This window comes from Peromyscus maniculatus, chromosome 2 (assembly GCF_049852395.1).
Source record: "Peromyscus maniculatus bairdii isolate BWxNUB_F1_BW_parent chromosome 2, HU_Pman_BW_mat_3.1, whole genome shotgun sequence".
Taxonomy (NCBI): Eukaryota; Metazoa; Chordata; class Mammalia; order Rodentia; family Cricetidae; genus Peromyscus; species Peromyscus maniculatus.
In genome coordinates this window covers 64317492-64329784 of record NC_134853.1, presented here as the reverse complement: position 1 = coordinate 64329784, position 12293 = coordinate 64317492, and positions in this window count along the sequence as shown.

Sequence of the window (12293 nt, the reverse complement as noted above, 5' to 3'; positions counted from 1 at the left end):
CCCTTGCCCTTCATTACTCCCACTCATGTCCAGGTTGTTCATATAGATCTCAGCCATTTCTCTGTCATTGGGTGATCTCCGTGCCTTTCTTGGGGTCCTGTTTTCCAGGAAGCTTCCCTGGTGATGTGAGTAGCAGTCCAGTCACCCTTGTTTCACCTCTAGCATCCTCCTATGAGTGAGTACATACCATATTTGTCTTTCTGAGTCTGAGTTACCTCACTCAGGATGATTTTTTTCTAGATCCATCCATTTGCCTGCAAACCTCATCATGTCACTGTTTTTCTCTGCTGAGTAGTATTACATTGTGTATATGTGCCATAATTTATTTATCCATTCTTCAGTTGAAGGGCATCTAGGTTGTTTCCAGGTTTTGGCTATTACAAACAATGCTGATATGAACATAGCTGAGCAAGTGCTCTTGTGGTATGATTGAGCATTTCTTTGGTATATGCCCAAGAGTGGTATCGCTGGATCTTGGGTGAGATTGATTCCCAATTTTCTAAGAAAGTGCCATATTGATTTCCAAAGTGGTTGTACAAGCTTGCATTCTCACCAGCAGTGGAGGAGAGTTCCCCTAGTTCCACATCCTCTCTAGCATAAAGTGTCTTCAGTGTTTTTGATTTTAGCCATTCTGACAGGCAAAAGTTGGTATCTCAGAGATGTTTTGATTTGCATTTTCTGATGATTAGGGATGTTGAACCATTCCTTAAATGTCTTTCAGCCATTTGAGTTTCCTCTGTTGAGAATTCTCTGTTTAATTCTATAGCCCATTTCTTAATTGGACTGTTGGTCATTTTGATGTCTAATTTCTTGAGTTCCTTATATATTCTGGATATCAGTCCTCTGTCAGATGTGGGGTTGGTGAAGATCTTTTCCCATTCTGTAGACTGTCGCTTAATGGCAATTTTACCAAAAGCAATCTACAGATTCAATGCAATCCCCATCAAAATACCAACACAATTCTTCACAGACCTGGAAAGAATAATACTCAACTTCATATGGAAAAACAAAAAACCCAGGATAGCCAAAAGAATCCTGTACAGTAAAACAACCTCTGGAGGCATCACGATCCCTGACTTCAAGCTTTACTATAGAGCTACAGTAATAAAAACAGCTTGGTATTGGCACAAAAACCGACATGTGGACCAATGAAATTGAATTGAAGACCCTGACATGAACCCACACACCTATAAACATATAATTTTTGACACAGAAACCAAAATTGTACAATGGAAAAAAGAAAGCATCTTCAACAAATGGTACTGGCATAACTGGATATCAACGTGTAGAAGGTTGCAAATAAATCCATATCTGTCACCGTGCACAAAACTTAAGTCTAAGTGGAACAAGGACCTCAACATAAATCCAGCTACTCTAAACCTGCTAGAAGAGAAAGTAGGAAGTAGTCTTGAACGCATTGGCATAGGAGATCACTTCCTAAATATAACACCAGTAGCACAGACACTGAGAGAAACAATCAATCAATAGGACCTCTTGAAACTGAGAAGCTTTTGTAGAGCAAAGGATATGGTCAGCTCTCACTTTGATAATTACCTGGCGTCTATTCTTCCTGGGAGACTTTGCTTCTTCTTGTTCTAGAGCTTTCAGGTGTGCTGTTAAGTCACTAGTGTGAGATTTCTCCAACTTCTTTTTTTTTTTTTTTTTTTTGGTTTTTCGAGACAGGGTTTCTCTGTGTAGCTTTGCGCCTTTCCTGGAGCTCACTTGGTAGCCCAGGCTGGCCTCGAACTCACAGAGATCCGCCTGGCTCTGCCTCCCGAGTGCTGGGACTAAAGGCGTGCGCCACCAACGCCCGGCACTCCAACTTCTTTATGTGGGCATTTAATGCTATGAATTTCCCTCTTAGCACTGCTTTCATAGTGTCCCATAAGTTTTGGTATGTGGTGTCTTCATTTTCGTTGAACTCTAGGAAATCTTTAATTTCTTTCTTTATTTCTTCCTTAACCCATTGGTGATTCAGTTGAGTATTATTCAGTTTCCATGAGATTGTAGGTTTTCTGTAGTTTTTGTTGTTATTGAAATCTAACTTTAAACCATGGTAGTCTGATAGAATGCAGGAGGTTATTCCAATTGTTTTGTATCTGTTGAGATTTGCTTTGTGGCCAAGTATGTGGTCGATTTTAGCGAAGGTTCCATGGGTGCTGAGAAGAAGGTATATTTTTTTTTGTTAGGATGGAATGTTCTGTAGATATTGATTATATATGACTCCATTTGAGTCATAACATCAGTTAAGTTCTTTATTTCTCTGTTAAATTTTGATATGGGAGATCTGTCCAGTGGTGAAAGTGGGGTGTTGAAGTCTCCCACTATTAATGTATGGAGTTTTATATGTGGTTTAAGCTTTAGTAATGTTTCTTTTACTTATGTGGGTGCCCTTGTGTTTGGGGCATAAATATTCAGAATTGAATCTTCATCTTGATGCATCTTTCTTGTGATGTGTATGTAATGCTATTCTTGATTTCTTTTAATTGATTTTAGTTTGAAGTCTATTTTCCTGGACATTAGGATGGCTACACCAGCTTGCTTCTTAATATTATTTGATTAGAAATTCTTTTTCCAGCCTTTTATTCTTAGGTAGTGTCTATCTTTGAATTTGAGGTGTGTTTCTTGTATGCAGCAGTAAGATAGTTCCTGCTTTCATATCCATTTGGTAAGCCTGTGTCTTTTTATAGGTGAATTAAGTCTTTTAATATTAAGGGATATTAATGACCAGTGATTGTTCATTCCTGTTATTTTTTGGTGGTAGTATATATGTATTTTTCTTCTTTGGGGTTTACTGCTGTGGCATTATCTATTGCCTGTGTTTTCGAGGGTGTATCTGACTTCCTTAGGTTGGAATTTTCCTTCTAGTGCTTTCTGTAGGGCTGGGTTTGTGGATAAGTATTGTTTAAATCTGGCTTTGTCTTGGAATGTCTTGTTCACTCTGTCTATGATGATTGAAAGTTTTGCTGGGTATATTAGTCTAGGCTGGCATCCATGGTCTCTTAGTGTCTGCATTACATCTGTCCAGGTCCTTCTGGCTTTCAAAGTCTCCATTGAGAAATCAAGTGTCATTCTGATGGGTTTGCCTTTATAAGTCACTTGGCCTTTTTCCTTTGCTGCTCTTAATATTCTTTCTTTATTCTGTACATTTAGTTGTTTAATTATTATGTGGCAAGGGGACTTTATTTGGGGATCTAGTCTGTTTGGTGTTCTATAGGCTTCTTGTATCTTCATAGGCATTTCCTTCTTTAAGTTGGGAAAGTTTTCTTCTATGATCTTGTTGAATATATTTACTGTGCCTTTGACTTGGTATTCTTCTCCTTCCTCTATCCCTATTATTTGTAGGTTTGGTCTTTTCATGGTGTCCCAAATTTCTTGGACATTTTGGGTCATGACTTTGTTGGCTTTAGTGTTTTCTTTGACTGATGAATATATTTCTTCTACCGTATCTTCAACGCCAGAGATCCTCTCTTCCATCTCTTGCATTCTGTTGGTTATACTTGCATCTGAAGTTTCCGTTCGTTTACTCAGATTTTCTAATTCCAGCATTCCCTCTGTTTGTGTCTTCTTCATTTTTTTTCTATTTCCCTTTTCAGGTCTTGGACTGTTTCCTTCATCTGTTTCATTGCTTTTTCATGATTTTCTTTCAGGGCTTTATTGTTTTCTTCTGCTGTTGGCAGCAGTAAGTTTGCTGCCTTAATTTTAAATACCTTTTATTTTGTCCTGTCCCAGTTAAGTTGTTTGTGTGAAATGTGCAGTTGGGTTCTGGAGGGTGCTGGTGATCAGTTCTTCTGTGGTTTTTCATGTTTGGAAAACAGCGTCCAGCTTGCCTACGGATATAGAGTAACCATTCCTTGACTCCTGTTGTTGGAGGGGTATATAAGCCCATTTTGGTAAGAATAAAGAGAGCTGCTCCCCTGACGAACTGAAACTGGGTGTCTAGAGTGCTGTTTAACCTTGGCATCCCTTGCCAGATTTTGTGCTCCAGCTGCACAGGTTGCAGCATTCTGCTTTATTTGTCCTTTCCTCTAGTTTTTATAGCATTCTTCCCATTTTTTGTTTGTCTTTTCCTCAATTTTATTTGTGATTCCTTCTATATAAGCTTTTACCTTCTTCATGAAATTATTCATAAGGCTGGTTTCTTCTGCTTCTTCCATTTTTTGATGTTCAGGTCTAAATGTTGGAAAAGGGCTAGGTTCTGGTGATGCTGTATTGCTCTTCTTTTTGTTGTATGTATGTACTTCTGCCTTGACGTCTGCCCATCTCCTTGTGGATTCGTTCTTGTTCTTATCAGTGCACTTGGCCCAGCCAGAGCTGACAGATTCAGGAAGCCTCTCTCTCTTGTCCATATGGGAGCTCTGGGGCAGGATGCAAGCTGGGGGCTGGTCTCTAAGTCTCAGGAAGTGGCTGGGGTCTCAGCGAATGGCCATGGGGGAAGGGCGTAGAGATTGCAGGGTCTGCCAGGGGTCTTAGAGAAGGGGAGCCTTCATGGGGGGGGGATCCTGTCCAATGGCCAGAACCTGGGGCCAAGTTGGGCAGGTCTTCCCCAGAATGGCTGGTGCCCAGGGGATGGGTTCTAGGCTGAGCCCAGGTACTCACCTCTTGTCCGGATGGGAGGTCCCCATATCTGCAATTTTTAAATTATCTTCAATGAATATAAATTATGTGTACACTAGCATAAATATTTTAATGATGATAATGATATAAAATTATATAGAAATATGAGAGATGATTCCCTATATAGTAACATTTTTTTTTTTAGAAAGATACTAATTAACCAAGTGACTAATAGTCAATTTCATAAATAAAAACCAGTTGATTTCAGGTGAATATCCAGTGTATCTTGGTTAACATAGTCAGGCATGGTGATGCTAGGGGAGGAGCAGACCTGATCTGACTGATGTCTCTTATGACTCTCTGTAATGCCTTTTGCTCTAAGTGTATGCGGTTTGTCACATTGCTTAAATTCAGTCTTACTCAAGACCGAAGAGTCCATTGGTTTATTTACATAATTTTGCTTTATTGTTTTCCATTTTCCATTAGAAGAAAAGTTAGAAGAACCAGAGTTTTCCACTAATTCTCAAGAGAAAAATAACCAGTACACCAAGCTGATGGTGGAATGTCTTTCTGTATGCTCTAAATATGCATTGCTATGATTGGTTGAAAAATAAAGCCATTTGGCCTATGGCAAGGCAGCTTAGAGGCAGCAGGAAATTCAAGGAGAGAGACAGGAAGAAGGCTGGGAGAGATGCCAGCAAGCTGCCCAAGGAGCAACATGTAATAGGACTCAGGCAAAGCCATGGAACTTGCAACAATACATAGATTAATAGTTATGGGCTAATTTAAGATGTAAGAGCTAGCTAGCAAAAGGCTTGAGTCATGGCCATGCAGTTATAATTAATATAAGCCTCTGTGTGTTTACTTGGGGCATGCAAGTGAGAGAGATTTGTCCTGACCGGCCGAAGGCTGGGACACAGGAAAACTTTTAGCTATACCTAGCCAGTGTTCTGTAGTGGTTCACCCTCCTGACTCCAACATTTAACTTATACTCTGGGTAATAAGCCAATGGGGAAAGAAATTAATAACATATAATCATAAAATGGAATCTCACATTTTCAGTGGAATTGTAAAAAATCTACATGTCGTAATAGGAAAACAAATGTACTAGTAGGGTTTGAATGTCTTTTGTTTCAGAAATAGGATATACAGAAGTTCACATTTGAAGTTTCCCCAAAATTTTGATTGCTTACAATTAGTATACATATTTCAATGGCTGAGGCATATTTACTTCTTTTTGTTGAATCTTCTAACTTAATTTAGACAAGTCCAGTAATAAAGAATTGAGATTCAGAAGGAATGTAATATCTATGACTTTTTAATAAAGGGAAAAATGAGCACAGAAATAGAACATTTTGTCACTGAAAATAGGAGGAATTTTGCAATGAGGAGGCCAACAAGACTCATCTTAGCAAGAACCATATGCAAAAGACCGCTATTGATTTATTCTTTAGTCCCAAATAAAGTTCTGCCATTATGCCCCAAATGGGTATGTATCTGTATAATGCTATTAGATGTGGAAACATAACTACCCTTATGGTAAACACTGTAAAGTCTAAATGTTGAGAGCCTTAGCAATGTAGTTCTCTCTGCTACTCATGTGTGGGGCATACATGGGCTGCAAAGTGGGTGCTAAGAGAAATTTAGACAAATAGAGCTTAAGCTTTAAGCTGTTTATGAACAGAGTAGATACAAAGGATGACGTGGAGAGGAAGTTAGTTTAAGCTGTTTGTGCAGAGCATAGATACAAAGGATGGCTAAGAGGAAGTTAGATTGGGTTGTTTGTATGGAGATTAAAGACAAATGGTGAGAAAGGAAGTTAGCTCCAGTTATTCATGCTAAGATAAGATACTGAAAAACAGGAGATGATGTCAGAGCATAAACAACTTGTAAATAGGGTGACCTTTAAAATGATTGGTTGGTTCCTTCATCCCCTACTGGGGTTCTAAGGTTTTTCTGGTATAAAAGAGGCTTACTGCCTATCAATAAAGGAGTTCTTGCTTGACTTGACTCCCTGCTGCCTCTGATTGTCTCCAGGTAAGAGGGAGGATGGGGAATGGGCAAGCAGTGCAGTGTGGTGCATACTTACCTTTCCTCAGTTCCAGGCCACCTCTTCACAGGTGAAGTTCCCGGTGGGGCAGTTCCCCACACTCACGTTAATACCTGCATTATTACAAGCCCTCTTATTAGTCAATATTATTATAGATTCATAATGTGACTATTTTTATTTGAAAAAGAAATTGGGGATATTTACATTAGGATGACGTTCTTTTCTACTCATTCAATAAACTCACTGAAAGCTTGCCTGAAGGATGGCTACTTCATTAGATGCTTCTGGAGAATCAAAAAAGTTTTCAACACCAGGAATCTTTTCTGTTTTACCATACAGGCATGCAAAATGATGACTTGTTTACTGGAGTTGCAGATATTCCTCTAAATTACAAAGTACGTACATAGTACACACTGGTACTTTTATTTCCATACCAGAGACCAGAATCTTAATGTATAAGCTAAAAAGAGCTGATATTAAAACAACAGAGTGATTGTAATATTTTATAATTTAAAAAGGTAATTTTGATGACTATCACCTATCCAAATCTTGCTGCTTGTAAAATAAAGAGTTAGATATTGAAAATTACCCTTCTTATAGAAATATTCATGAATTTTTTTGTAAGTAGGAATAAGGAGTATATAAATTTATTTAATGTTGAGATGGGGAATGGGATACGATGAATAGGAACTGAAATGAATATTTTCTAAAAGCAATTGGGTAAAAAATAAGTCATATTGGCCTGTTTTAGTATAATTAGGCCATATTTTAATATTTAGTTTCCCATTAGTGTAAGACATTTTCTTAGGCACACATTAATTATGAGAAAATGTATTCTGCAGTTGGTATGAGTTAAGCTTTGGTATACATCTCTAGTCATTGATACAATTTCTACAACAGTAAATTTTAAAATATGTCTAATGTATGTCCCAGTCTTAGTAATTTATTGGGGACTAGTCAATAATACAGCATTACATTGCAAGTGAATTTAGTCATCCTACACTGTTACATAGAAACCAGCTCTGTTAATAGTGGAATGATCTAGTTAAAGTGTAGAATAGACAGTACAATCCAAGGCCCCTTCCCCCCAAATGATAACAAATGCAAATACAATTTGAAATAATATGTAGAACAGAATAAAATTTGTGGTAGTGAATGTCTAAGGTTATTTGAAACATTCCTTTTACTTTATATGTTCCACCAATGGTAGTTGTCTTTGTGAGCCTGTGTCCCCTTTTAAGTGTTTGAGATTCATAGTCTGATTATTAACTCATCACTCTTAAAAAGATATATTTTTGAGTAGTCAACAACTTAGAAAAAGAAACTCTCAGCAAGGACATCCTATTTCTTTTGGGAAACCTGTTCCTGATGTGATTTTCTTTGGCTTCCTTTAGTGCAATGTCCAAAACTTTAGCACATTCTGCAGCCTCTTCCTTGTTTTTTTTTTTTTTTTCTGGCATGTTGTTTCTTCAGGCACTGTGTCAGTAATTGTGTTTCAGGATACATCAAATAACAAGATGAATCTTGGGGTCTTTCTTCCTGGACTTATTACCTCCTTTGTTAGGTTTTTCTGATAACATATTAATGGAATTAATCTTTGGAGAGATTGAAAAGTTCTCAAGTTTTGCTAGTTCTTTTGCATTTTAACTACAGAGGCACAGCAATATCTGCCAGTCCAGGAATATCCTCCTCCCCCTTCCGTCTCCCCCCCCCTTTTTTTGCAATAGCCTAGATGAGAACTGAGAACACTCAAATTGGCATCCACAATCCAACCCCCAACTGACTTGCCATTCCTGTCTCCAGTTCCCCTTGGTCTATAAGAAAAATTCTCCTTTACTCACCAGCAGGTGCACTCTGCTGTGGGCCAAGACACAGCTTCATGAGAAAATCTTGTTTGTTAGTCCCATCACTTATTTGGATCACATAACCCTTCCACTCTTCACCCAGAGCATCAGCAGCTACCTTTGTAGCCACGTACTTCTTATAGAAAGTAAGAAGTCACATTCATTGTCCACTTTAATGAGTTTATGACAGCTGGTGGCTGAGAAGGAGATATTTAGCTTCGTCTTGGCCACCACCTATGAGACACCAGGAAAAAGAGCCTGGCTTATTTTACTTAGCATGATGATCACTAGTACCATATATTTTCCTGAAAACTGCATAATTGTGTTCTTCATGAAATAAGAAGGAAATCATTAGGGACAAGGGGGTAGAAAGAAGACAAAAAGGGATGAGTGGGTAAGTGGGATAAATATGATCAAAGTAATATATATATATATATATATATATATATATATATATATATAATATCATATAACCATTTGTTAACACACTAGTAAAAATCATTGGAAATAAAATGAACACGATAACATTATTTTTGTACATTGAACATTATGACTAGGTGAAATAGACTTACAACAACAAGACATGGTCATAATCAGCTTGTAACTAATAGTAAGGATGTAGTCACTGGGTCAGAAGATAATTCAATTAAATTGTCTCACTATGTAAATAATATCATAAGCATTTACAAAGTTATGAAGTTTTAGAGGTTGTTTTGAAGTGTAATATTTAAGGTGGGAAAGTAATGATAAGAACAGTAATACCTATCATGAAAATTGCTTCATAATTTTAAGACTAAAAATATATTTGGGAACAAAAGTTATTAGAACTTTGAAGCCTTGGAAAGCTTTCTGGAGGCCAATTATAAAACAAACAAACACAGTTTTTGCTACTAGGTAAAAATGTATTATAAGTAGTAATGGATTATGTCCCCTCCTCTAAGCATTATAGTGAATTTATTACATAGCATAATTTTAAGACAAAATGACTGTCATTTCAGCTAGCAAAAGGTTGTGTAAATGAATATATTATGTAATTATGGCCTAAACATAACTTAATGCATCAAATTTGCCTTATTAAACTATGTAATGTTCACCTTTATTAATCCATTGACAGGGTATGTCTGTGATTTTTGAAACTGTATAAACTGTCAGTTTTTTTTGTTTTGCTTTTGGTTTTTCATGACAGGTTTTCTCTGTGTAGCCCTGATTGTTCTGAAACTTGCTCTAGAGACTAAGCTGGCCTCAGATTTGGAGCTCCTCCTGTTTCTGCCTCCTGAGTGCTGGGATTAAAGGTATTTGCCATAACTGCCCAAATCAAACTGCTGTTTTTATTCAACACCATGTATAGGCTGATGTACTGGGAAACCCAAGGCAGTATTAGGAAGAATAAAACAGTAGGGTCAAATAACAGTAATTCTGCAACTGAGAGGCAATGTCTTATCTAAAACTTTAGGTTGAAACAGTTTTAGTTGTTAAAATCCTAGATAATATGAGTTTAATATTTTTGTATATACATAATAGTTCTTTCAATTAGGATGTGAAATTTCTAATATAAATGCTAAACTGTAATAAACAGCTTTGATCCTGTTGGATTGATTATTAATATGACTTAAAATTATTATCTCATAGTTTTATAAATTAATGTGAAAAACAGGATTGTTGTCAATATATTGTTATTTAAAGATACATATTAGCAACTAAAATAATTAAGTAAAAAGAAAAATTGTATTTGGCATAGAATAAATAACATTGAGTAATATCCACATAGCAGTTTCAAACTTGTAGCTGCAGTTTTCCTGTTCCCACCTGGTCCACAGATGTTCAGACTCAAGTAAACCCACAGAGACTTATATTAATTAAAACTGTTCAGCCATTAGCTCAGGCCTATCACTGACTAGCTCTTACACTTAAATTCAGCTCATTTCTGTTAATCTATATGTCGCCACTTTTCTGAGGCTTTACCTGTGTGCCATTACATGCTGCTCCATGGATGGTGGGCTGGTATCTCCTGACTCAGTCTTCCTCTTCCCAGAATTCTCCTTGTCTGTTTATCCCACCTATACTTCCTGCCTGGCTACTGGCCAATCAGCTATTTATTTATCAACCAATCAGAGCAATACATTCACAGCATACAGAACACCCCACAGCACCTCCCCTTTTCTGTCTAATAAAAAAGGAAGGTTTTAACTTTAACATAGTACAATTACATATAACAAAACAGTAATCAAGCAATAATTACAGTTATAATATCTAGTCTATTTGTATTTTGTAAAATTAAAGAAAATATTCTATCTATCCCATACTTGTGAGCCTAAATTTCTTATCTAACTTATCTTTTTTTCAGAACCATGGAAAATTATAACTATAACTATCTAGTCTTCAACTACATCAAAGACCTCAGAAGGATATAATATTTCCTAAGTAAACAGGAAGTGCATTGTAAGCAACTTCCAAAAATCTAGAATGACAGAGACAGCTGCCTGCCCGGACAGTTACCCAAAGTTCTTCTGTAATGTTGGGGCATCCATCTTCAGCCATATAGGGCTAGAGTCTCTCAGTCTCTTTTCTCTGTGTCCTGTAGAATGTCTGGCAGTTTCTTCTGTGAAAGCAGGAACCTAAAGGACCATCTTGCCTTGCAATGTTCCGTGGTCACTTTTCTATGAGTCCTTCATGTCCAGGCAATATAACATTAGTCTTTTTTTTTTTTTTTTTTTTTTAAGCTTTCTCAGGTTTTAGGTAGAAACTCTTGCCCCACGTTTTGGCGCCATTTGTAGTTGAAGTTTTCCTGGTCCCACCTGGTCTGTAGTTGCTCAGACTCAAGTAAACACACAGAGACTTATATTAATTAAAACTGCTCAGCCATTAGCTTGGGCCTACCACTGACTAGCTCTTACACTTAAATTCAGCCCATTTCTGTTAATCTATGTCACCACATTTTTTGTGGCTTTACCTGTGTGTTATTACATGCTGCTCTTTGGATGGTGGGCTGAGGTCTCCTGACTCAGCATTTCTCTTCTCAGAATTTCCTTATTTCTTACCCTGCCTATACTTCCTGCCTGGCTACTGGCCAATCAGTGTATTTGTAATAGCTCTGAAATGTGCTTTAATGCAAACATGTATGGTGATATTAATTGTGCTTATGGTTTTCTTTTTTTTTTTTTTTTTACTTTTAGAACAGGAGACATTGAAATGATGGATAATGCAGCATCGTGAAGGTTAAAAAGACTGAGAAATAATGTCACAGTTGGATATAGTGGTTTAGTGGTTTGACAAATTCTGGTATAAGGGCTACACATGAATGAAGCTCAAAGAGATGCTGTGATAAAAGCTCTGTTGAATTCTGATACAGGGACTACACATGAGTAAAAGCTCAGAAAACACTGTGATAGAGGTGTGCCTGGCATATTTAAGAGAGTTATTTCATGCCTTAGATCTTTTATATAAGTGATCTCTGAGGACCTGTGAATATACCCTCCAGATATTGTTTCTTTATCTTTAGCATACTGTTAGCTTGTTAGTCTATAGAAAAGATAAATTAGATGACATCTTTTGTATTGCAAGACAACAGGTAAGTACTTAAGTTGTATTGTACAGTAGCACGTGTATGCCAAATTGTTATGTCACCTGTAAATATAGTCTTTCTAGAGAAACAAAGGCATATGAATGAATTCAGGAAACTGTGAGTTGCACACTTGTATGAAATACCAAGAAGAAGAGCATGTTTAAGGCAACCTTTGAACAAGAGGCTAATGTGGTCTGTTGGATAAAGGAATAATCCAACAATCAGCTACTAACTTTATTTGTTGTAAAACATTGCTAAGACTGCTAAATGAGTAGTTTTG